This window comes from Cervus canadensis, chromosome 12, assembly GCF_019320065.1.
Source record: "Cervus canadensis isolate Bull #8, Minnesota chromosome 12, ASM1932006v1, whole genome shotgun sequence".
NCBI classification, from domain to species: Eukaryota; Metazoa; Chordata; class Mammalia; order Artiodactyla; family Cervidae; genus Cervus; species Cervus canadensis.
In genome coordinates, this window is record NC_057397.1 from 22349625 (window position 1) to 22376298 (window position 26674).

The following is a 26674-nucleotide window of genomic DNA, read 5'->3' on the forward strand; positions in this document are numbered from 1 at the left end:
TTATCCAAATAAATTTTATCTTTCAATTCAGAAATGTCTTCCTTGGTTAATTTATGTGGTTGTATGTGTGTATGTGTGCTTAGTCACTCAGTTGTGTCGACTCTTTGTGACCCCATGGACTGTAGCCCACCAGGCTCCTCTGTCCATGGGATTTCCCAGGCAAGAATACTGGAGTGGGTGGCCATTCCTTCCTCCAGGGTATCTTCCCCACTCAGGGAATGAATCTGGGCCTCCTACACTGAAGGCAGATTCTTTACCATTTGGCCACCAGGGAAGCCCCTTTTTTAAATGGTTGTATATTCATATCAAAATTTAAAAAAAAACAACTAAAAATTACAGATGGGTGCTATATTCGAGCATTTTCACTTTCTTCACCTAGACAATTAGTATTGGCAACAGGAAATGAGCACACAATGATGCAAAAGAGAAGCAAAGATGCCAGAGAAAGAGCGAGAGAGCGCCAAAAAATCTCAAGTACACCTGCATACAGAGTTAAGATTGCTTAATCACAGTTTTATTTCTAGAGGTTTTCTTTTCTTTTTTTTTTTTTTTTGCATAAAGCATTCCCAAAATACTAGTGCTCAGGCTAGGATTATAAAGCAGGCGCCACAGGTCAGCTCAATCTGAAAACTGCACGTGTCTCAAATTGGGATGACTTGTTTCTCTGTTTTTCTTACCACTGACCCCTTAAATTCCTGGGGCAACAAGAAAAATGCTGGACACCAACTATAAAAATGTTCACACTGAACATTTGGAGGGCTGCCTCTGTGCATAGACAGTTAACAGCCTACTGCTATTAAAATGACAAATACAGCATCACCCAGGCTTCGAGTCTGACCCCCCCAAGCACGCACACTCAATCTGTCTATACGTTCAGAAAGAGTACACATGAAAACAAAAGGGGTAAGGAAAGAGTTTCACTAAGCTACAAAAGCTCGTGCAGAGAATTAGCTGTGAGCCATCTTAAAGTCGGGTGCACTGTGGATGTCGGCCTGTGCCGCGATACACGGCAAGGCACAGATGCTGGGAAGTGTGACCAGACAGTGAACCCACCGAGGAACCCACACCCAGGAAGTTTCCACCTGCGCCCTCACCTTGTCCTCCCCAGGTTGTGTCCGTGTGACTGTCTGGGGGCAAAATCACTTCGACTGATTCTTACCGAGTTGAAGGTGAATGGGATTCGTTCCAGGCAAGCCTGTTAAACCAGGGGCGGCCGCTGCCCCCGCCGCCAGAGGACCCCTGCCCTCCCACAGCTGTCACGATTAGAAGAGACCTGACAATTCTATTCCTTGACCAGTTTTACTTGAGATGGGGTGAACTTTTTTCAGAATGAAAATTTTCAGAACTCTATGTCTCTGAGATTCTTATGTCTAACACAGTGGGTCAAGTCCTTGTTGAAATGACCTGTCTCTCCCCCAGGACTGTAAATTCTTCTGCAGGGAGAGACCACAGGTCACCCCCTCCATATCCCTGGCACAATGCCAGATGCTGGATGAATGTGCGTGGACCACACTTGAGTCCCTTTAAGGAATTTCAGGAATCAAAGCAAGCAGGTGAACATGTTGTGGGGTTCCTGAAATTTCAAGTGAGTTTCAAAGCAAGCTGAGAAGACAAGCCCCACAGGAGGAAGATGTTAGTTCTGACGCCGGGGTGGAGACCTAGTGAGCATTACAGCCGCTGGGAAGCCGTGGGTGTGGAAAGCTGTGGAGATGTGGGCACATCCCCTCGAGGCCTGCGGGTGACCCAACGGGCAGGGAGGTGCCCCTGGGCAGCACTAGGTTGGCCTGGACTTTCAGAACGTTTCTGCCATTGAATGTTCGGCTCCATAGCTCTGTGAGTACATGCAACCTGTCTCCACTGTGATTTCCTATTGGGAAATCAATGGTTTTACGGGAAAGAAAAAGGAACCAAGTGAAATTCAAAACCCTTAACAGAGGATGTTCTTCCTGTGATCTTCAATGGGGGGATGACGTTGAAAATGTCAGGTAATTTTTGACTAGTTACAGATTAAGAGAAATGAGAAGGAAGAGAATCTGTGTGAACCGAGCTGGTGAAAGAAAAGAAAGTGAAAAGAAAGTGAAAGAAATGAAAAAAATTTTTTTTCTAATTGCTCCAAAACAGCTTATTCAAAGCAAGTGTAAAAGTTACAATGAAATGGAGGAAAAAAAAAAATCCATAATCCATAACACTAGAAAACCATTAACATCTTAATATATAACTAAAAATATTTACAACATAGGAACGACTATATGTTTATTCTGACTTGATTTTTGTGCTGAGATTGGGGCATTTCAGCCAGATCAGTTTGTGGGCCTTTCATCTGATCAGAGCTCCTTCCCCATGAACTGTGAGACCCTGCCTGGCCCTTGGCCTCTGGCCATGTCCCCCTTTCCCAGGCGTGGCCCGCCTGCTGTTGGTGGAGTTCGGTGACTCAACCCCATCCTCTGGCGCTCGGCATGGCCATCTGTATCCTTCCCATCCCAGGGCTGAGGGCCCGGGCCCCTAAACCTCCATCCTGTATTCAAGGTCTTGCTGACAGACTTACCTGGTACCAAATCCACATGTGCCTCGATTTCCAAGTATGGCTACACCGTGATCTGAGCCACTGAGCTGCCCCTACAGGCTGCAGGCTCTAGCAGCCTGACTGTGTCCTCTTTCCAAGGTCAGCAAACTGCTGCTGTTCCACCGGGGTCCTTATTCTAGCATCTGCCGCATCCCACCTGGCAGGGCCAAGCCCTCTCCCCACCTGCTCGGAGGTACTCAGACCATTCCCAGTGGACAGAGAGAGATACAGTGGAAACTCTGGGCAAGACTTGGAGGAGGAAGAGTTTATCTGTGGGCTATTTGGGGAACGTGGACAAATAAGCTTTTACAGCAGCTCTGCGTTTCGTGCACGAGACAAGGGAAAAATTGCTCGTTGCCAGGATTCCGATCCTTCTGTGAGACCGTAACTATTAACGAGGTCCTGTTGAGCACGATACATTTTGATGGATCTTAGAACAGTAAGTGGCATGCTTATTATGTGGCAGGCTTTCCAAAGCTTTTAATGTCGTATCTTCTATTATGAAGAAACTGGAATAAGCGATCACTTGGAAAGCCATGCCATATAATGATAAAAGCCACCTACCGGGGGCTCTGCTCCCAAGTCTAGCAAGGCAACCTTATTAATAGACCGTCACAGAGTGAGGCATTCTGGGTGCCAGTTACGGCCAACACACCACCAAGAGGCGACCTAAAAAGAAAAGAAGAGTTAGTCTCAAGTTCCAAAAGTCACACCAGCTTGGCTAACGGCACATGAACCACAGTGCTGTTCTTATTCATTACCACTTATTCGTATTTTGATACTTTAGTGGGAAATCTACCTCAGAATCTGTTAGGAACAAATGTGAATCAAAGAAAAATATTTATAGTACATGGAAAATGAAAAGTAAAACAATCAACATGCCTTGACTCATGCACTTTCCCCTTGAACCACCATGAAATTATCTAGGTTGTTCATGTTTTTAATTCAGTAAAATAGCCCAAGTTTACTGCCGTTTCTCAGAATTGCTGCTTATTTTCTTCACTTACATTCTAAACACATGCACTATTTTTGCTGCAACACATTTTTGAGAAAAACCTTTAGGGGTGCATATTTTGTTCCGAACAATAGGTGACGGAGAAATCCTGACGGATGAGTGTCTCCTCGTGGGCTGTGTGTTCTCGGGGAGGGGGGAGTGTTGAGGACAGCGTGCAAACCTAGAGCACCCCAGAAGTGGAGGTGGAACAAGGAGGACAAGTGGCACCCAGCCGCTGAGCTGGTCTTCAAGATCAGATGAGGCTGTCACTGGTTTTAAGGTGAATCTGCAGGTGGCGAGTTCATCATCAACAAAAAGAAAACCCCAAATGAACTCTGAAGCCTCCACTGTGTATCTTGTCCTCAGCTTCATTATACCGTGCCGGTGATGGAGACCTACGTCTATGGTGCTCACCACCAGGGAGAGAGGCACCACGCGCTTCATGCACAAATGATCGGCTTCACTCCCCTGGACCAGCGGTCAGAGTGCAACCATACGTAAGGCGGCATTAGCACGACAGATCGACAGCAAAGACAATATTACATGGTGTAAGCTAGGAACACCGAGGGTCAGAAAAGGAGAAGAATGCTACAGACTTGTGCTTGGAGAGTGTACAACAAAGAAGAAGAGGGGGTGTGGGGAGCACACTGGTAAGCCAGGACTCGGGTGACCAGTGCAGGCTATGTTGCAGGCCAAGGTGATCCCTGGCTGGAGTGGGGCGCAGTCATGGACATCATAAGGGTTCAGATGAGAGAAGTGCAGCGGTGTCCGAGGCCGGGGGCTCTTACACCCATGTACTGTGACGAGAAGCAAGTGTGAGACGGCTCTGAGAACAAGTACCGGGGAGACGGGGTGGATGCGGGGAGCAAAGGCGGTGCGGGGAGGAGAAGGGGCAAGGAGTGCCCGTCCCATGGGCTGCGGGGGACTGTGCTGGATGAGCACAGAGCTGAAAACCAGCAAGCAGCAGCCTCTCCCGAGAGAGGCCGCCTGTGTGCCCGACAGTATCAACACAGGAGATGAATGGAAGGTGGACAGACAAGCTCCTGACACAATGACAGGGTGAAACCAGGCCATCTGTCGGGGCGGGGTGGGGGGGGCGGTCGGGCAGAGCTTTGAGAAGGGCAAGGTGGCAAAACCCACAAAAAGACAGGACTGCTAAGAGTCCCAGAGCCACGCTGTACTCCTGCGCAGAGTTCGCCACTTAGGAATGATGGCATCAAGTTTCAGCAAGAAAGAGGGTGGACCAGGGAGTGAGGAGACTGGGGCCAGGAGTGGGCTCCCCTCAATCTGGGTGCCAGCGGAGGGACAGGAAGTGACCTCCAGGGAAGAGAGACTTCCTTTCAGAGCTTTGTACTGTAAGAGGAGAAAAATGGGAGGGCGGTGGCTGGTGGCGGTCAGGTGCCTGGCAGGAGAGACAGGAGAGAGCTGAGGTGCTGAGGATAGAGGGGAGGGAAGGGAGGGACAGAAGACAAGGCAAAACCATGCATGAGAAAGCAGAGAGGTTTTCATCCAAGGTGATTACAGATGTGGGAGAGACATACACTCGTCCTGGCAAGTTGTTAGGTTAAAGGGGTAAGGGGCGCGAGGAGCTGGCCTAACTTGGTCAGCGTCAGCAGAGCTAAGCAAGCGGGTGCTGTGCGTGGTTGGGATGAGGGAGAAGCAGGGTGCCCGGCCTGGGGACAGTGGCCAAGGTCAGAGGGACGCTGCGGCAGACAAGAAGGGGGTGTCCAGAGCATCCTTGAGGCTTTTATATAAACAAACAAAACCTGCCATAAAAAATTAAATTTCTTACATAAGATACAAGGACGTGATGGACAGGGAGTATAACCAATATTTTATAATAATCTGAAATGGATTATAATCTATAAAAATAGTGAATTGCAAATTGTATTCCTTAACAAAACATTGTAAATCAACTACACTTCAAAAAAGAATTTAAAGATCAATTAAAAAAATTAAGTTTCTTAGCTGTTGCTGTCGGGAGTGTAAATTGTTGAAACTTTTCTGGAATATGTTGTAGAAATAGGTACTCAAAGCCTTTTTAGTGTCCACGTACGCTGATCTGATAAATATTTCTAAAAATGTAAGGAGAAAAACCGAGAAACAAAGATTTAAGTATAAGCATATTTGAAGCATATTTTAAGAATAAAATTTAAAAAAAGATAAATTGATAATGTCTAATAAAAGGGGTGAAGTAGGATATGTCTATGTGATAAAATAGTCAGCCATTAAAAACCTGGCATTTAAAAACAATGAATCACATGATTAAGCACCAATATAATGCTAAGAATTTTTAAAAGCAAGACACAGAATACACTACAATTCCAATTTTGTAAAGTACACACTTAGAACTACTCCCCATTCACCTCAGAATACCCTTATATGTCACCTGCTAAGTTATTTTAAAAAATTAGCAAGATACAGACTATATTCTTCTCTCTTTTACAAATGTCTTACTTTTACAATTAGAAAAAAATAATTTTTACCTTCCCACCAAAAAAAGCTTTTTCAAATAATGATGCTGGGGAAAAAAAAAGAACTTGTATCCATACCTCATTCCATATACAAGTACATCATGGACAGAAACATAAAACCTAAAACTATAAAAATTCTGTGAGGAAACAGAATAAAGATCTTCTGACATTCAGTAAGTCAAAAATTCATTGGCTGCAACACTAAAAGCACAACCCATAAAGCAACAAACTGATCAATTAGACTCCATCAAACTTTAAAACTGCTCTTCCAAGAGACAATGTGAAGAGAATGAGGAGACAAGCCACAAGAAGACTGGAAGAAGAACTCGGCAAATGTTTGTGATAAAGAACCTGTATTCAGGATATACACAGAACTTCTCAAACTCAACAATAACAAAACCCAATTAAAAAAATGGGCAATGTTTGAACGGACATTTCAGCAATGAAGAAATAAGGATGACAAATAAGCACATTAAAAAATGCACACCATTGCTGGATCATGAGGGAAATGCAAATCACACCACAAGGACACACTGCCGTCTACATACTAGAATGACTACAATTAAAAAAACAACAACTGACCATCTGACTTTATCAAGTGCCGGTGAGGATGCAAGACAAATGGGACTCACACCACTGGCCGGAAGGTAAAAATGTACAATCACTTTTAACAAGTTTGGCAGTTTCTTAAGAAGTTAAATATGTGCCCAGCATGTGACACAGCCATTTCACACCTATGTGTGTACCCAAGAGACAAGAAAACACATGTCTGTCTGAAGATCTGAAAATGGATATTCAGAGCAGTCCTATTTGTCAAAGTGAAAAACTAGATACAACCCAAATGCCCATCAGCGTGTGAACAGATAAACAAGCTGCAGTAGATTCAAATAATGAACTAATCACCAGCAATGAGAAGGAATACAGTACTGATACACACAGTAACAGGATGAACCACAACATAATCAGGCTGCGTCAAAAGAAGTCAGGCAGAAAAATGGGGCATGTTACACGATTCCATTTATACACCATTCTAGGAAATGCAAGCCCATCTACAGTGACAGGAAACAGCTCGGCGGTTACTGGGGATGGGATGGGATGGGTCAGCAGCATTCACAGAAGGACATGAGCAAATCTTTGGGAATGACAGTCACGCTCCCTACGTTGTCTGTGCTGCTGGTTTCATGGCTACATCCCTGAGGTCACCACCTGGAGAACTGTGCACCTTAAATGCATGCTGTTTACCAGATACCAATTATACTTCACTGCTGCTGAAGTCGTGTTCGAATTTGTGACCCTATGGACTGTAGCCCGCCAGGCTCCTCTGTCCATGGGGGGGATCTTGCCTGGGATTCTCCAGGCAAGAATACTGGAATGGGTTGCCATTTCCTCCTCCAAGGGATCTTCCCGACCCAGGGATGGAACCTGTGTCTCTTGCATCTCCTGCATTAGCAGGTGGATTCTTTATCACTACTGCCACCTAAAGCTAATAAAAGAAGGCAAGTTTTCATACTGAGAGAAACTTAAAATTGATGAGTCTCAGAAACAAATCATCATATGAATTTGCTGGAGTCTGCAAAAAAACAAAACAAAAAACCTCCACTTTTCTGTGAAATGATAAACTCATCAACTAAATTCTTCATAAATTCTTCCTCAAAATGACTAAAATCCTTCCTTCCCATTCAGAGGGGGGAAAAGAAAAAAAAAAAAGATGAGCAGGATCCTGGGTTAACTGTTAGAGTCACATTCAGTCCTTACTAGAAAGGATAAGATGTCCAGGCGGTTTTCAGAGCTACATTCTCAGCTGTCGCCCTTGGAGGAAGCCAGCGAGGTTCACCTGTTTCTTGCACGCTGGCTGGCACATCACACTCGGTGATTTAGGGCCTCCGGGAATACACTCTGCCTGGAACTGAGACCTACACACAATAAATAGTTTGGGGCAGGTTCCATTTATCAAATACCAAAGGAAGCACTCGGTGGAGAGCCGCGATTCAGCCTGGGGATAGATCTTCTAAATATATTAATTAGTGGTAACCTTAAAAAGAAAGACGTGTCATGCTGACTGGGAGGCCTGCCTTTGATTAATTAAAAAAAAACAATAAAGGAACAGTTGAGCCAAGACAATCAAAGGAGTAGGTTATCAGTCAAGCACGGGCAGGTAGGGGGTCAGGAACTGCATGGTGGGTCTGGGTGACTTCAGGCGATTTGTTGCTTTTGGTAGCCAGGAGAGAAAGACAGGAGGAAGCTGGAGATGGTGGAGGAGTCCTGTACGGGGCTGGACAGTTTAAATTATTCTAATTTAAAATTATCCTCAGTGTGGGTGCCTGTATAACATGTTCCCTCCCATCCCACTCCCATCCCCAGACAGTTTTAAATCATTCAACAAACAGCCAACCTCCGTGTGCTTGTGTGGTTTTCTGAAACAGAATTAAGTGGTGGTTTTCCTATCAGTTGTTTTAGGTTAGCATGTTTTCTTTTAAAGAAATGTGATCTTCCTTACTTAGAAACTCAGGCCGTTGCAGTGTTTGCTGATAGGTATCAATAATTAACAAAAAGAGGTTGACACCCATCAGTGTGAAGACTGAGGGTCCTCTCCCCTGAAGCCGCAGTCAGGACCCGGGGGGCTCCTTCTGCACAGGTGGGAGAGTGCCACCAGGCCCCCCACTCTCTGATAAGGACTGAGTGACCAGGGCTGTGTGTTTCCGTCAGCGTGACCAGTGTAGTCTGACGATCCATCGTCTTCACGATGCTCCTTCAGAACTCTGACTTGGAGAGGCCCTCAAAACACAGACTCTAACCCGGGTTCAGGGCCAAGAGTGTGGGGACCAGAGACACAGGCCCAAATTTCTGAGAGTCAGAACCAGGTCTGATCCTGCTGGACCCTTTCCTAAGGGCAGGATGGGACCATGTGGGCCTGTGAGCATTACCGTGGGGACGCAGCTAGATCTCTAGTGGGGTTCTCAGGGCTCAAGGTCCCTATTCGGTGGGTGACTCAGGAATTGGTGCTGACCCCAAATAGCTGGATGTGCGCTTAAAAATAAGGGTTCATTTTTTTTTTCTCCCTCTTTACTGGCACAGGCTCCTATATAGAATCAGAGCTAACAGAATCTCTGAAGGACAGGCAGGGCAGGACTATGTGTGAAGAACTGTTCCGTCATATGTGGTGTGAGATGCATATGAAAACTGATACCTGTTGAAACAGCTTACTTTTAATTGTCTCTTCTAACTGTGGTAAAAAGATTATAACACACCTGTGAAAACAGTAAGATTACTACAAACCAGAGAAAACACCTACTTTATCCAGGTAAAAACTAAACCCAAATTCCTCACTGTGAACGCTGTGACATGGGAAAGCCTTGGTCACACAGCATCTCGAATTCGTCCCCTCCCCACATCCTCCTGAAACTGAAGCGGGCTTGGCAAGGGTTTGTGAACTGAATGCCATCTTGCAGAGCCAGGCTGGTGGAGGGATTAGGGACGGAGGGAAGGAGACGGCATTCCCATGTGTCCTCAGCTAAGTCTGACACAATGAAGATGGCTGCAGTCTTGGACAGTAACTTCCCATGGTCTCAAAACAAACAACGTGTGTTTTCTGAGGTTTCTAAGTGATCACATTTGCATTATTCTCACACTCCTGCTCACCCTTTGCAGAGGAAATGTTTCTAAACATCTTTGCGACTCCATGGACCACGGCCCATGGGGCTCCTCTGTCCATGGGATTCTCTGGGCTAGAATACTGGAGTGGGTTGCCATTCCCTTTGCCAGGGGATCTTCCCCACTCGGGGATTGAACCCAGGTCTCCTGCATTGCAGGCAGATTCTTTACTGTCTGAGTCACCAGGGAAGCCCTGGTGTTTAGACGCAATTTTAACTAAATGCATTTACACCGGGCTGACCTTGTCAAACAGCTCTCTCCAGCAAATGCGGTGTTTGCCAAATTTATCTACAGGCACCTGCCACAATCCTGGACTTGCTTGTTTTGTTTTTCAAAAACTTTACTGGTATTGATGAATTGGGAGTTTGGGATTAGCAGATGCAAACTATTATATATAGGATGGACAAACGACAAGGTCCTACTGCAGAGCATTTTCAACATTCTATGATAAGACATAATGGAAAAGAATGTGAAAAAGAATATATATACACATACATAACAGAAGCACTTTGCCGTACAGTAGAAACTCACACAACACTGTCAATCAATTATACTTCAATAAATTTTAAAAGTAAGTTATAAAAAACTTTACTGGCACTGATTCTATCATTAATGCCCTGATGACCCAGAGACCTACGCATGGATTTCTCCATGTATTGACCTACGCCATATTAACACGCCTCACGGCCTTTCTGGACCTAAATATCCTTAACTGTAAAAAGAGCACAGTCAGTTACAGATTAAGTAGGCTAACAGGACGTAAGGTCAAAGTGGCCACAGAAACTCATGGTGAAGACAAAACGTGTCACAGCAGTGCCCTGATGGGTGACCCTTCTGCTTTCTGAACTGAAGCCCACTTAGATAACAAAAAAGTCAATCCATGCTGGGGGCGAGGGGGGAAGGAGCCTTCGGGGGTGACAAAAGACAGCAGAGAGACTCTTGGGTCTGCCTCTAGTGGGGTCCCTGGCGAGGCCGCAGAGAAAGTTCCTCAGAGCCAAGATCCCGCCTCTTCTCATCTGTTTCCACATCCCCGCTACCTAGAATGGGGGGTGTACCAAGGAGGTGCTCACGTCTGTGCTGAAGGCATAGGAGGAGGCAGAGAAGGGAGGCGGGGGGAAGCTGTCCTCCTGTTGGCCACGTGGACCTGTGGAGGGGTACGGCTGCCCACCCTACTTGATCTCCCTTTGTGAGCAATGAGGAACTGGCTGAGCATGTAAATGAAACTCCCTTGTGTTCCCTTGGGGCCCAGCGGCCAGGAGCACCTTGCCGGGGTTCCTGGCTGGGCCCACCCTCACCGGACACCGGGACGCTGCAGTCACTGTGCCACCTGGTGGCCAGGCCGAGAACGTCCATCCTCCTCAACAGAGGAGAGTGGCCCCCACCTGCACAGGACCTGGAAAGGGCTGTCCAAACACACTTCCGGATAAACACACCCGACTACATCTACAACAGGTCACCAGTAAGGACCCCCTGGATGGCACAGGGAACGCCACTCAGTACTCTGTAGTGACCTTTATGGGGAAAGAATCTAAAAAAGAGTGGATACATGTATATACATGTGTAACGGAGGCACTTTGCTATATAGCAGAAACTAACATGGGGCTTCCCAGGTGCTGGTGGTGAAGAACACGTCTGCCAACACAGAAGACATAAGAGACATGGGCTTGATTCCTGGATCGGGAAGATCCCCTGGAGGAGGAAATGGCAACCCACTCCAGTATTCTTGCCTGGATAAGTTCACGGACAGAGGAGCCTGGAGGGCTACAGTCCACTGGGTTGTAGAGTCAGAGACAACTGAGTCCGCATGCACACATGTAGCCTATTTTATACATGATAGTTTGTACCTCTTAATGCCTACCCCCGTATGGCCCCTCCTGCTTCCCTTCCCCTATGGGTACCCCAGAGCAGTGAGCCCAGCACGGGCTGACAGGAAGGGCGGACACTGGTCACATGGGCAGAGGAGGGGAGAATACCCCCGAGGAGGACGTGGCATCTCACATCACTCCAGCGCAGGTTTTGTTAAACGTTGTGGTTGTGCCTGGCCCTCAGTCTTGCCTGCGTAGTTCTGCCTCAGGGTGGAAGGACCTCTCTCCACTCATCAAGTCTTCTGCCAGGGAAGCTGCTGTTGTTGTTCAGTTGCTAAGTTGTGTCCGACTCTTAGTGAGCCCATGGACTGCAGCACGCCAGGCTCCCCTGTCCTTCACGATCTCCCGGAGTTTGCTCAGATTCATGCCGAGAAGAACTCCACATAACTCGCATCAGCCTCAACCTGACCGATTCCTTTAGGGCAGTGAGTAAAACCTGCCAACGTGAGAATGGGCACAGGAGACCAGACTGCTGTCCTTGGGGAATTTCAGCAGTTTGGGGCTGTGGGGGGACCCAGAAGGGAGGAACATGACCGAGGCAGGGCCAGGAGCGGCCACACCATGTCACCAAGGCACGGTGGGGGCAGGCCTGGGGCTCAGCTGTTACTTCAACACTACACATGCAGCCGCGGAGTCACCTGGTCGCAGAGGCGAGCAGTTCAAGGAATGATGACACGTGGCAAAGTGTTATGCAAATAGGAGGTATTTTCAGGATGTACTGTGATTTCAGAGTATCCTGATTATGATGTTTGAATATTTCTAATACTTGAGATTTCTAACTGACATCCCCTCCACAGTTAATAATGCAAGACACCAAAAGAGGCACCCATCTGGATCCTTATTTTTTTAAAAAAGGAATTTGGGGTAATGTGAATAATTACTCCCTTAATTTATGTGCTTTGCAAATTCTAACTCAGAATTTGGCAGGTGAGTTTCTCCCACCTCATCCTACCATGAACCTGAAGTATCTTTCATTTAAACCAAAACATCAATGATCTGAAACAAGGGGAGAGGACAGAAAGGAGGAACACAAGTCCTGAGCAGCCCAAGAAGGTGTCCCACATCCTCGCATATCACACACTGCACTGTGGAGGCAGGTGTTGGGCCTTCCCACACTCAGGGCCAATCTCTCAGGCAAAAAACCCCAACAGGTTGGGTTGCTGAGATTTTTGGTGCAGAGAAGATTAGAAACCTCAGGTGTCAAAGACAAATTAATAATGGTTGCAGTGGGGGGACTGCTAAGCATGGGCAAGATAATGAAACATAAATATACACAAGAGAAATAAAAAAGCATAGACTGTGGTCATGACCACGCTGGGCAGAGCTAAGGAAATGACCACTCCCAGGTACTACGGGCAACTTCCAGAAGTCAAACTGGCCACACAATGGCCAAGTAAAAGAAGGCATTTACCATTTTCTCCACTCATTTCACACCTGAGAGTTTACCTGAAGAAAACATGAGACACACATAATGATTTATGCACAAGACCATCCCTCACTGCATCAAGTGAAGACTAGACATAAGCTACCTGGCCGACCACAGGGAAGGCTAAGTACACATGGTGCTCATTCAAAGGATGCTCTGAATTCAAAGACGCTCCTTCAAAGGAGCCTAGCTTCTGAGGTGTATGTAGAAGTAACACAAAAGTATGCAGGCAATAACCTTTATACAGTATTAGCACAGACAATGAAGAAGGTCCCAATTTACAAAAGTATTAACACAGGTTCAAAGAAAAATTATACTAGAAGGAAATATCTGTCAGTGCTGATCATCACTGTTGATGATGTGAATATCAACGTTCCACCAGAAATAAGACAGCACATATCTAGATTTACTATACGTATATCAATGTCATTCTTACTGCTTATAGCACTTCATTCAAAATTTACTTCTTCAACATTCCACCTTCCCCACTTTTGTTTTTCTGGGAGACTTTTTAATGTGTTTGGATGCAGAAAGCAGAACCTGTTTCTCACATAAAATGAGGCACGTCAACCAACAGGGATGCAATTAACAAAATACAGACTTGTGGGAAACTCTACAGGACAAAATCAAACAAAACCCCAAAAAATCAGTTCTTCAAGAAAATTTTAAGGGGAAAAAAAAAGGAAGAGGTAACCTATAGACCAAAATAGGCTTGAGAGACATGTCAACTGACTATATAAACAGGTCTTACTGGATTTGAATCATGCAGATTAAAAAAAAAAAAAAAACTGCGAGAACTGGGAAGAACGGAACACTGTATTTGATGACATTAAGGCATTGCTGTCCTTTTGGAGCATGACGGTTGTATTGTAACTATATCTTTAAAAAGAGTGTACGTTTCAGAATTACTTACCAAAACTATACGAGTGATGGGAAATAATTCTGTATTAGATTAGTGGGCAGGAGAAAGGGTGGGCGTGGGTAGGAGGACCACCCTGTCCCCCACAGAGGTGGTAACTGCTGAAACTGGTCATGGATAGATAAGGATGCATTCTACTGTTCTCCCCACTTTAGATTTTTCAGTATTTTTGACATACTCTATAACAAGTTTTACAAAACATCTCTAAATGCAGCCCTAAACTTAACCTCCACAATAAATCTGTATGGAATGTACTACAAATTCCATGTGCTGTGTGTGTGCTCAGTCATTTCAGTCGTGCCCAACTCTTTGCAACTCCATGGACTGTAGCCCACCAGGCTCCTCTGTCCATGGGATTCTCCAGGCAAGAACACTGGAGTGGGTTGCCATCTCCTTCTCCAGGGGATCTTCGTGACCCAGGGATCAAACCAGCGTCTCTTGTGTATAAACTCTCATGGGTGCTCAATAAAACCCAGCTGACGATGATGAAGTCAGAAAAGATAATATACACGTGCAGTTTCTGACTCACAGCTTCTGTGAAGGAATCGTATCTGAAACCCTGACATATGGTCACAGGCCAACCAGCCGCTCTACATGCGCTGCTGAAGCCAGGCAATTACCACTTGAAGCTTGAGAGGATGTAAAACTAATAGAAACAAATACCTTTATTAGTCATGGCCCTTCAACTGTGTACATTATTTTCCACAAATAAATATTCTGAGAGAGGGTTTTCATGATTCAGTCTTTCAAACAATCATTTAGCATACAATGGCTGGGTCATTTTTAACTGTAATAAGAGTGAAGGCTAAATCAGTCTAGCAAGATCAGAGAACCATGTCTGGCTGGGAAGGGGTTGAACACGGAGGGATGGAGGTGGTGGGCACCTCACAGGGGATGGGCCCCAAGTCACGGAGCGAGTCAATGGACCGGCACCCAGGGGAGCATCACACAGAGGAGGGGGATGGCGAGCACCTGCCAGGCTTGGCAACAGGGTGGGCCTGTGTGCAGGGCGTATGCACGCACTTTCTCACACACATGGGAGCCCGGAGTGGCGAGGTTTGAGAAAGGAGGTGAGGCCAGGAAGGTCTGAAGGAAAAGAGGACAGTTGGATGGAGGGAGGTGGCAGAGTCCAGCTTCCAACAGCCTGGCCTGGAGAATCCTGAACATCTCCACTGGCAGAGAATCAGAACCAGTGGGGTAAACATCTATCCATCTTCAGTGGGACGAGAAAAGAGATGGTGAGCCTCAGGCAGGACAGCAGAGCTGCCCAGCAGCCAAGAGAAGGGATTTGGGGGCAGATAATGTTAGGGGATTCTTTATCACTAGCGCCACCTGGGAAGCCCATACCATAAGGTTGGTGGTAGGGGAACAGGCTGTTGACAAGCAAGCCTGACAGACCAGTCTTCTCGGTGATCTTAGCGTAAAGTTACCTCATGTCTACTATAAATTCTAATAGCAATCTCTATTAGAGTATGAGCTACTAACAGATTAGTATTAATTAGAACATAAAACAGATATTCCTACTCTATCAAATACTGAGTATAAATAAAAGGAAAATACTAATCACTTAATAAATTAATATTAGTTTATTAATAGACTACCAGACTCTTAGAAATAGGTGGCACTAGTGGTAAAGAACCTGCCTGCCAATTTAGGAGACATAAGAGACACAGGTTCGATCCCTGGGTCGGGAAGATCCTCAAGCCACTCCAGTAGTCTTGCCTGGAGAATCCCATGGACAGAGGAGCCTGGCGGGCTACAGTCCATAGGGTTGCAAAGAGTCGGATAAAACTGAAGCAACTTAGCAGCAGCAGACTCTCAGAGGTCCTGGTTCTATGGCAGAACTATTAACACCGTCACCACTACTAGGGAGAAGTCCACAGGGCCGTCAGACAATGAGAGTCACTGGAGCACGTGTGCGAACCAGGGGCCACGCGGAGGCTTCTTCAGGCACTATCTCATTTAGTCTTTGGTTACTTAACTTCTCCCAGCCTCCTCCTCCTCTCCCACTCGGAACTCAGATGAGCTCAGCAACCATCTACAGGGCTGTGATGAGGCTTAAAGGAGTTGCCAGGTGGGAGCGTGCCAGCGAGAGCGCAGTGAGCACTCGGTAAAGGTAACAGCAGGTGATGCGCTCCCCACGGAACCTTCCCACCCCTGGACCACGCTGTGAGGGGGCAGCAGTGCAGGCAGGTGCTCCGGGTGTAGGAGGCCACTCGACCTGACATCAGGAAGACAGGGGGTCTGGCTGGGGGCAGGCATCCAGCCGGGAGGGGAGACCCTGGAGGAGTACTGGATGGGTGCGAAGCTGGACTGAGACCCAGCTTTGATGGTTTCAGCTCAGGAGTGGACATCTTCCAAGAGCTCGAGGGTGAGGGCAGATTTTATGACAAATAAGACCTAGGTCCACGAATGGGCAACATGGACGCCCCTACTCAAGTCCAAGCCCGCTGTGTGCTGGGGCCAGGAGAGGCTGGGACTCATGGGTTAGAGTCTGGGCACACCCAAGATTCTGAATCCTACTCTCAAAACTCGGGAGATGAGTGTGATGACATGGACATTATGCTCAGAGAAAAACAACTTGAATGGGGCTATACTGCAGTTTGGTCCTTTAATGAGAGTTAAAGGACTGAGGTCTGGCCTTTTGCGTGGAGCTGTGACCTGAGGGTGGCCTAGAGGGTCAGGTCCTCTGAGTGGTCGAGAGATAATGTCTGTTCAGATTCTCTCTGGACAAACCCACAGGGCATCAGGACACATCACCCCAACCCTGGAGGTGGGCACAGAGAAGGTGCAGAGGGGGCCTGTGTGTGCCCCTGCTCATGTCTGCCTCTCCCCTCATGGTGTGCGCACGCCTCTCCCCACCCCACCTCCACGTGTGCACGCAGTGTACGGACACGTGTGTCCTGTGCCAACTCCCTTCTCCACTGCTTGTCTTCCTCTCCCGATCGGGGCTGCAGCCACCCGTCTCCACTCCTGGTGTGCGTCTCTCTCTCCCCTCTGGGTGTCCATCTCCTGCAGTGCACGTGTCTCTCCCTGGCTCTGGATGCCGGGGCGGGTGTCCAGCTTCTCCTGGGTGCAGAGGGGCCTCTCCATCCCCATGCCCCAGGGCGGGTGTCTCCCTTCACATCCTGTTGCGGGTGTGACTCCCCCACTTCCTGTGTGGGTCTCCTTCTGTCCCCACAAGTGAGTGCCCCATGCCACAGTGGCCTGTACCCCACCATTTCTGAGTGTCTGTCCCTCCCCCCCACCTGTCTTCTGGACATGTGTCACTAAGTCACTCACCCCGACCCCGTGGGAGCGTGTATCCCTCCCCACCGTATGTCTGTCCCCTCCCTGGCCTGAGCCGGGTGCACCCTCAACCCTCCCCCTCTCCCCTCCTCTCTCTCTGCAGAACTACAGACGACAGTCATAGACATGGAGACACACACCCAGGGTACGTGTCTCCCTTGGACTGCTGTGGGTGTGTGTCTCCCGGGGACTATGGGTCCCCCCGGCTCCAGGTGTGTGTACATCCTCCCCAAGCCTGTCGCCTGTGCCCGTCCTTCTCTGGGGTGCGTGCGTTTGTCTCTGCGGCCTGGCTACAAGGCTGGCCTGCTGGTGGTGGGCAGCGGTCTGTCTGCACACAGTAGGAGGGCCCAGGCGTGGGGCGGGGGGGCCCATGGGTGAGATGGCTGCTTACCGTCTCCTCCCTCCCACCTGGCGGAGTCTGGCGGGATCCCTGGCCTTTGGTGGGCCTTCTGTCAATCTGCGAGCTGAACAGGAGACAGAACAAATTGTCCTGTACGAGGACGTGGATGTGGAGATGGCCTAGGCCTGAAGTCCTGGTGGGGTGAGGGGGCAGGAGACTTGAGGCCGTCCCCACCAGGCTGCGGGGCAGGCCCGGGGCAGGGAGCTTCTCTGTGACTTGGGGAGGGGACGGAGGAAGGGGGCTTGGAGCAGGCCAGATGCTGGGGGTTCACGATGAGAGGACGGAGCAGAGGGGTGAGAAGGAGACCCAGGGAAGAAGGGGCATCACGCCACTGCAGTCCCAGCTCTGAACCATGGGGTTGCTCCATAACAGTGAGGACTGGTCTATCCTGACCCCAGTCTTCCCTCTCAGCCTCACTGACTAGTAGTCCGCTCATTCACCATGCCCTAGGCCCCAGTTCCAGGACAGTACCCAGTGGGCGCTGCAGGCCGAGGCCCTCATCATTCCCTTGTTCTTGGCTGGATGTGCCCCCCCCCGCCCCCCGCCCAAACTCCCTGCTCCAGGACCACTTGAATCCTCCTACTCTTCCCTTACATTTCCACTTGGTTTGGTATCTCTACAACAGAAGTACTAAACCTACAACAGAAGTTCCAACTCAACGCAGAAAAGACAGTTTCCTGACCAGGGGCCTGAAAGAACAGTGGGGCCGTAAATAAGACAACTGAGGTCTGAGATGCCTGCTGGCTAGGTCCAAGCGGCCCTGAGAATGAAGGTCTGGAGCTGGCTAGTGAGAATGGGCGTGGTGATGGAGATCTGAGCCATTCTCGCAGCAGTGGATCTACCACGCCAAATCTGGGTCATATTAACATTTTTGTGACTCTAGTCTCACACCTGTAGGCTCAGTTCATTCTGGGTTCTGAATCGACTTCATTTTCCGAATACCCTCCATTGCTCAAGAACCTGCAGTGCCATCTACAGCGCAGACTGCAGGTTCCTCAGTCTGTGGGCGAGGTGGTTCACGGCAGGCCCCAGCACACCTTTCCAGTTCCACCTGGCCCTGCTCCCCACCATGGCACCCCCTCCAGGTGGACTGGTCCTCTTGGAGACTGCTGACAAGCACACTTCTGCCCCCTAAACCCTCCTGAAACCATTCGCTCTACCGGAATGTCATCCCTCCTTCTGTCTATTCCCAAATCATACCTTGTGCAAAGCCCACCTCCAGGGTCACCTCTCCCCTCCCTTGAAGATCTAGGTTTTAATGTCCATCATTCACTTGGCATTTTAAAACATACTGCTTGGTAGCATCTCTTTCATATATCAACCTATTATCTGAAAGGCAATTAAAAAAAAAAAGACAAGGAAAAAGGAAAGGCCAACATCAGTACCCTTAGAGGCGTAGGAGCTACTCTCCCCACTTCTGGCTCTCATTTAGAGAAAGCATAAAGAAATTTCAAAAAAAAAAAAGAGATGGTTTGAGATGGGACTTAACATTAGAGTAGCTAAGAGGTGGACAGGTGTATGAGAAAAGCATTGCATGGAGACCGGACAAAGTCAAGAAATGGCCACCATCAAAGGTAGCATGTGTCTCTAACTCCCGAAACTTACAGAGATAAGCACATGCTAACAAGATCTGGAATTCGGAATTAACAGACATAGACGAGCGTACATAAGACAGGTGAACAAGGACCAAGGGGGCAGCACAGGGAACTATGATCAATATCCTGGGATAACCTACATGGACAAGAATCGGAAAGAGAATACATACATATAAAACTGAATCACTTTGCTGCACACCTGAATCACTGTTCATCAACTAAATTTCAACTGTTTTTGTGACCCCATGGACTGCAGCATGCCAGGCTTCCCTGTCCTTCACTATCTCCCGGAGTTTGCTCAAATTCATGTCCACTGAGTCAGTGATGCCACCCAACCAACTCGTCCTCCGTCACCCCCTTCTCTCTTTGCCCTCAATCTTTCCCAGCAAAAATTTAAAAAAAAAGAGATTTTGAACTTGACTTGGAATTTTGCAGTAGTTGGAATGGCACCACATATTGCATAACGTTCTTTCAATTCTCCTGAGTGGTAAAATCGTCAGTGACGGTTCTAATCTGGGAAGCTTAACATCTGAAATTAACCAAACTAAACAGTATGTCCAATTATGATATATGATTACATTATTTACTGAACTAAAACTAGCCAAACATTAAAAAAGAGATGTTCATTATTCTGATATCAGAAGGCTTTGCTATAAATGTGTTTGAAAGCAAAGATTAGTAAAACTGTATCAATTTAAGGTCATTAAAAAAGTTTAGGTGTACATCTTTAAAAATCTCCCTTAACTTAGTAAATTCATAAAAAAATTTCCCCCTCATCTATAACTTTTAAAAGTATCTAGACAAGCAGTACTTTCTAATTGAAGTTACTCAGTATCAACTACACGACTGAAAATTTTAGCTTTGAGACAAATTGATTTTTAAAATAAGTCCTCAATATGGAGATAATTCAGGTTTACTCTCTAGCAAATTAATATACTGAGCTTCTATGACCTGTACAGTCTAGAGACTTGCTCATCAAAAGTAACAATTTCAGTTTCTGAAGTCATTACTGTTCCTTGCATACACATTACGCTTGCACTTCCTATCTCACAAGATTGCAGTAAAAATTAAATGAGATAATATAGGTGAAAACAGAGATTGCTACCCAGGTGAACTACTTTATCGCTGGTGTGCAGTATTGATACTCAAAATATTTGGGGTGATATAATTTAAAAGTCATGTTGTCTAATGATTCAGGGAATAATTTAACCAATCAAATTTAGTTTCTTTTTCTTTTAAACAGAAACAGTCTCTTTTGTGCTCATTTTTGGTTTTGCTTTTGCTAGGAAGAACTTTTAACTAAAACTTGGCTAAAACAAAACATCTTATAATATTTCTCAACTTTGAAGGATCAAACCCTCTGCTTTCACATTTCACCAATTTCAAGCTATTTTGAAATTACTAGTACAATCCACCTTGTTTTAGTGAAGTGACGGATGAAACAGATAAAGGTATTTGTCTTTTAAAAATCCCCCAAATTTCATTTTTGGCAACTGAATACCATATTTCTGAATTGTGTAACCTTTAAAAGTCTAGATTTAGTACAGCACTAAACACAGGGCAGAGTATACTAAAATATCTTTAAAATTTATTGTAATATGCATGTTCATTCTCCCGAAATACTTTTGGACACTATCGCTTCATAAAACACACACACACACACACACACACACACACGGAAAATTAGTGCAGACAGGACCGAGGCACTGCCATACACAGGGTGGCAGCACTGAGAGCAAATACGTGCAAACAGCAGAACACTTGGGAGGGCCCGTGCAGGCACACAAGTGCGCCTGAAATCTGATTATGAAAACACTTCTTAGACACACGGGTATTATGGTTTTAATTAAGAAATTCCTTTTAATTCTGGCAGAGGTATCATGCCTTTTAGAAAGGCTCTTATGAGTCAGCCCCTGAATATGATCAACTGCCCTTCTCTCAAAACAAATTGCTTTCTCTTCCTCTTCCTGCACTGGCTGATAATAGGTGAAATGAGTATGATGAAACTGAAGCACCACATCAGATCCAATGCTTAAGCACACCAATTGGATCTCTAGTGTATATATATATATATATTTTTAAACTGTTTTTGCTTCCTATTTATTTCAACTCAAAACCAAAACCAAAAGCAGTTCATCCATTTCTCCCATCTCCCACTCCTTGCCTCTGGTAACCACCAATCTGGTCTATGTATCTGTGAGCGTGGGTTTTTTAAAAATTAATTTATTTATTAGATCCCACATAGGAGAGATCATATGGTGTGCACCTATCTCTGACTTATCTTACACAGACCTCTGAGGTCCATTCATTCTGTCATCAATGGCAAGATTTCATTCTCTTTAATGGATGAATTAATATATATCTCATACATGCACATGCATGCCACATCTTCCTTATCCCTTCATTCACTGATGGACACTTAAATTGTTTCCATATCCTGCCAATCGTAAATAATGCTGCAATGAACATAGGGGTGCATATACCTTTTCAAGTCACTATTTTTGTTTTCTTTGGATAAATACCCAGAAGTAGAACTGTTGGGTCATACAATATTTCTATTTTTAATCTTTTGAGGAAACTCTATACTGTTTTTTCTATAGTGGCTGCACCAGTTTACACCACCAACAGTTCACAAGGGTTCCCTTTTCTCCATATCCTCGCCAGCACTTGTTATTTCTAGCTTTTTTTTAACAGCCATCCTAACAGCTGTGAGGTGTTATCTCACTGTGGTTTTGATTTGCATTTACCTAATGATTAATTATGTTGAGCATCTTTTCATGAACCTGTTGGCCATCTGCATGCTTTCTTGGGAAAAATGTTTACTCAGATCTGCCAATTTTTAATTGGATTTTTTTTTTTTTTTGCTTTCGAGTTATATGACTTCCTTATATATTTTGAATATTAGTCCCTAATCAGATATATGATGTGCAAATATTTTCTCCCATTCAGTAGGTTGTCTGTTAATTCTGTTGATGATTTCCTTTGCTGTGGAGAAAGTTTTAGTTTGATGTAATGTCATTTTTCCATTTTTGCCTTTATTCCTTTTGCTTTTGATGTCAGATTTAAAATAATCATTGTCAAGACCTGTGTCAAGGACCTTACTGCCTGTGTTTGCTTCTAGGAGTTTTATGTTTTCAGGTCTTATGTTCAAGTCTTTAATCCATTTTGAGTTAACTTTTGTGCGTAGTTTAAGATTGTGGTCCAGTTCCATTGTCTTGCATATGGCTTCCAGTTTTCTGAACATGATTTATTGAAGAGACTGTCCTTTCCCCACTGGATATTCTTGGCTCCTTCGTCATGTATTAATTGACCGAAAATGCATGGGTTTATTTCTGAGTTCTCTGTTCTGGTCCATTGATCTATGTGTCTGTTTTTATTCTGATACCATACTATTCTCTTACTATAGCTTTGTATAGTTTGAAACTAAAGAAATGTGAAGCCTCCAGCCTGGTTTTCTTTCACAAGATTCCTTTGGGTACTCCAAGTCTTTTATGGTTTCATATAAATTTCAAGATTGTTTGTTCTATTTCTCTGAGAAATGCCTTTGGAATTTTGATAGTGATTGAATGAATCTGTAGATTGCTTTGGGAAATATGAACATTTAAACAATGTTAACTCTTCTAATCCATGAGCACAGGATATCTTTCAATTTATTTGTGACTTCTTCAATTTCTTTCATCAATGTCTTAACAGTTTTCAGCATACAGTCTTTCACAATTTTAAGTAGGATGGTTTCCTTAATTTCTCTTTTGGATAGTTCATTATTAACATATAGAAATGCAACATATAGATTTTTTTATACAGATTTTATATCTTGCAACTTTACTGAATTCATTTACTAGTTCTAACAGTTTTTTTTTTTTTTTTTGGTCGGGGGAGAGTCTTTAGGGTTTTCTATATAAAGTATCATGCCATCTGCAAATAGTGACAATTTTATTTCTTCCTTTCCTGTTTGGATGCCTTCTATTTTCTTTTCTTGCCTAACTGGACTGGCCAGGACTTCCAATATGTGTTGAATAAAAGTGGTCAAAGTAGGTATCCTTCTTTCCTCCTGATTATCAAGGAAAAGGTTCTCACCTTTGAGTGAGAAAAGGTTCTCACCACTGAGTATGATGTTAGCTCTGAGCTTCCCATATACGGTCATAACTATGTTCAGGTACATACACTTGATTTGTTTAAAGTTTTTTTTTATCATAAATAAATATCAAGTTTTGTTAAATGCCTATTCTATATCTATTGAAATGATCATGTAATTTTTATCCTTCAATCTGTTAACGTGACATATCACACTGATTTGTGGGTGTTGAACCATCCTTGCATCCCTGGAATAAATACCATTTAATCATGGTGTACGGTCCTTTTAACATATTGAATTTGGTTGGCTAATGCTTTTTTGAGCATTTTTGCATCTACGTTCATCAAAGATGCGTGCCTGCTTATTCAGTTGCTCAGCTGTGTCTGACTCTTTTGTGACCCCATGGACTGTAGCCCACCAGGCTCCTCTGTCCATGGAATTTTCCAGGCAAGAATACTGGAATGGGTTGCTGTTTCCTACTCCAGGGGGTCTTCCCAACCCAGGGATCAAACACATGTCTCCCGAGTCTCCCACATTGGCAGGTGGATTCTTTACCGCTGAGCCACCTGCGAAGACCATTCATCAAAGATACTGGCCTATGAGGTTCTTTACTTGCGGCATCCTGTCTGGTTTTGGTATCAGGGCAATGCTGGCCTTGTAAAATAAGTTTGGAAGAGTTCCCTCCTCTTCTATTTTTTGGAAGAGTTTGAGAAGGATTGAAATTGCAAGCATACCTCAAAGATATTGCAGGATTGGTTCCAGACCACTGCAATATAGCAAATATTGCAAAAATCAAGTCACATGATTTTTTTTTTGTTTTCCCAGTACATATAAAATTTATGTTCACACTATCCTGTAGTCTATTAAGTGTGCAACAGAATGTCTTTAAACACAATGTAGTTAAAAAATACTTTATTGCTAAACAATACTAATCATTATCTAAGCCTTCAATGAGTTGTAATTTTTTTTTGCAATAGTAACATCAAAGGTCATTGATGACAGATCACCGTAACAAATACAGTAATGATGAAAAAGTTTGAATATTGTGAGAACTACCAAAATGTGACATAGAAGTGAACACATGCTCTTGGAAAAAATGGCAACAACAGACTTGCTTGATTCAGGATTGTCACAAACCTTTAATTTGTGAGAAACACAATACCTATAGAGCTCAATAAGATGAGGCATGCCTTTAAGTCTTCTTTAATGCTTGGGAGCATTCACCAGTGAAGGCATCTGGTTGATCCCGGACTTCTGATTGTTGGAAAGTCTTGATTACTGATTCAATCTCCTTACCAGTAACTCATTTGTTCTGATCTTCTATTTTGTTATGATTCGGTCTTGGTAGCTTGTTATGTTTCTCAAAATTTGTCCATTTTTAGGTTGTCCAATTTGTTGCTGTATAGCTGCTCATAGCAGTCTCTTAGAATGCTTTGTATTTTTGTGGTATTAGTTGTACTTATCTCTTTCATTTCTTATTCTATTTTAGGAGGGATGAGTCTAGCTAAAGGTTGTCAATTTATTTACCTTTTCAAAGAACCAGCTCTTAGCTTCATTGATTTTTTTCTATTATCTTTTTAGTCTCTTTTTCATTTTTTCCTCTAATCTTTCATGTTTCCTTCCTTTCTTTTTCTAGTTCCTTGACTCTTTTTATAGTTCCTCAAATATCTCTAAAAGTTAGGTTGTTTATTTGAACATGAAGATATAACATCTGTGAATATTCATGTACCCAACACAGGAGCACCTAAATAAACAAAGTAAACATAGGGAGAAATAGACAGCAATACTATAATAGAACAGAACTTTAAAAGCCAACTTACACGAATGGTTAGATCATCCAGAAAGAAAATAAGGAAATATCGGCCTTAAATGACATGTTAGATCAGGTAGACTTAATGCATATTGGCAGAACATTCTATAAGAGCAACAGAACACACATTCTTCTCAAGTGCACATGAAGCATTTTTCCAAGACAGACCATATGTTAGGTCACAAAACAAGTCCCAATAAATTTAAGAGAACTGAAATCACATCAAATATCTTTTCTGAATCACAATGGTATGAAACTAGAGGACAATTACATGAAGAAAACCAGAAAATTTCCAAATATGTGGAGATAAAACAAAATGCTACTGAACAACCAAAGGGTCAAAGAAGACATCAAAAGAGAAATTAAAAAACAAAAACCCTTGAGATAAATGAAAATGGAACATACCAAAATTGATGGGATGCAGCAAAAGCAGTTCTGAGAGATAAGTTCATAGTGATAAATGCCTAACACCAGAAAGAAGAAAGCTTCTAGCATATATTTACAAAAATAACCTTAGCTATGATTAAGAGTATTTCAAGATAGGAACTTCTTTTAAGAATAACATGATCTAGGGAACAGAAATTCTCTTATTAAATAAAAGCAGTTAAAGTTTTGAAATAACTATCTTAAATAGATTATAATGTCCAAAAAGAAAGGGTTTTAAGGAAAACACTGTTACACTACTAGAAGAAAAGAAAAAAAGCCTAAAATATCCCTAAAGTGTCAAATGCTTTAATGATTAATTTCAAATGCAATGAATATGCAACTGATAGAGATATAAGCAACACTAAACCATTCCTCTCCATTTTTCTTTGAAAAATAAGTATAATAATTGAATGTTATAATTATTGAAATAATTTTGCCCATATATTTAAAAAATACATTTTCATTAACTGTCAAATGATAGATGCTTAGGAACGTTTGTAAGCTACCAGACTTTCACATGTGTTCACTTTTGTTTACAAACTTTTGAGGCATACAAAAATAGATTCGGGTACGATAACAACTTTCAATTAAAATTCCTTATATTTCAGCAGTACATCAAGTTATCTAGTTAAATATTTAAAACCATCATTCTATGTCTAATTAAAACAATTACTTGATCGTTTACTTTCATTTTGATTTGGGTAAGTGATTATGATAATATATTTTACCCGTAATATCTTTTAAGATGTGATGCCCACCAAATTATAACTAAGGGACACCTGTCTTATTCAGTTTTCTTATAAGAAAGCTAAAGCAACTTGTATTAAAAGCTAAACCTGATATGTGTACTTTACACAGGGCATAGTTAAATCAGTTATTTATTGCATGACAGTAGCTCTGAGAATGCTCAAACTTTATGAAGCAGAAAAAGAAAACTATAAAATATCACTAACTGCTGTTAGAGGTATGCCTTATACTCATGGGCAGTTTGTTTGAGCCATTTTAAACTATTCCAAATAAGAACTACTAAGACTGCTTCTACCACTCATAGTATAATTAACTATTTTATTATATATCTAGTTCTATTTTACTGCTGAGACACTGTGTATTTGAATAGTAATTTTAGGTAAAATTCTATTAATATTACAAGAGGAATATAATTGAAATTGAAAACTTACCCAATTAAAT

General features: G+C 44.0%; 1 protein-coding gene across 3 annotated transcripts in view; it reads right to left on the minus strand.

Moving 5' to 3' along the window:
• Positions 1-26674, minus strand: part of PLAG1 (PLAG1 zinc finger) — a 49339-nt gene that overhangs the window by 15106 nt on the left and 7559 nt on the right. The window contains exon 2 of one of the 3 annotated variants that reach the window (XM_043484075.1): positions 3128-3232. The exons of the other annotated variants lie outside the window; for them this stretch is intronic. The gene's annotated coding sequence lies outside the window, so the exon portion shown is untranslated. The remainder of the gene's footprint in view (positions 1-3127; positions 3233-26674) is intronic. 3 annotated transcript variants of the gene reach the window in all.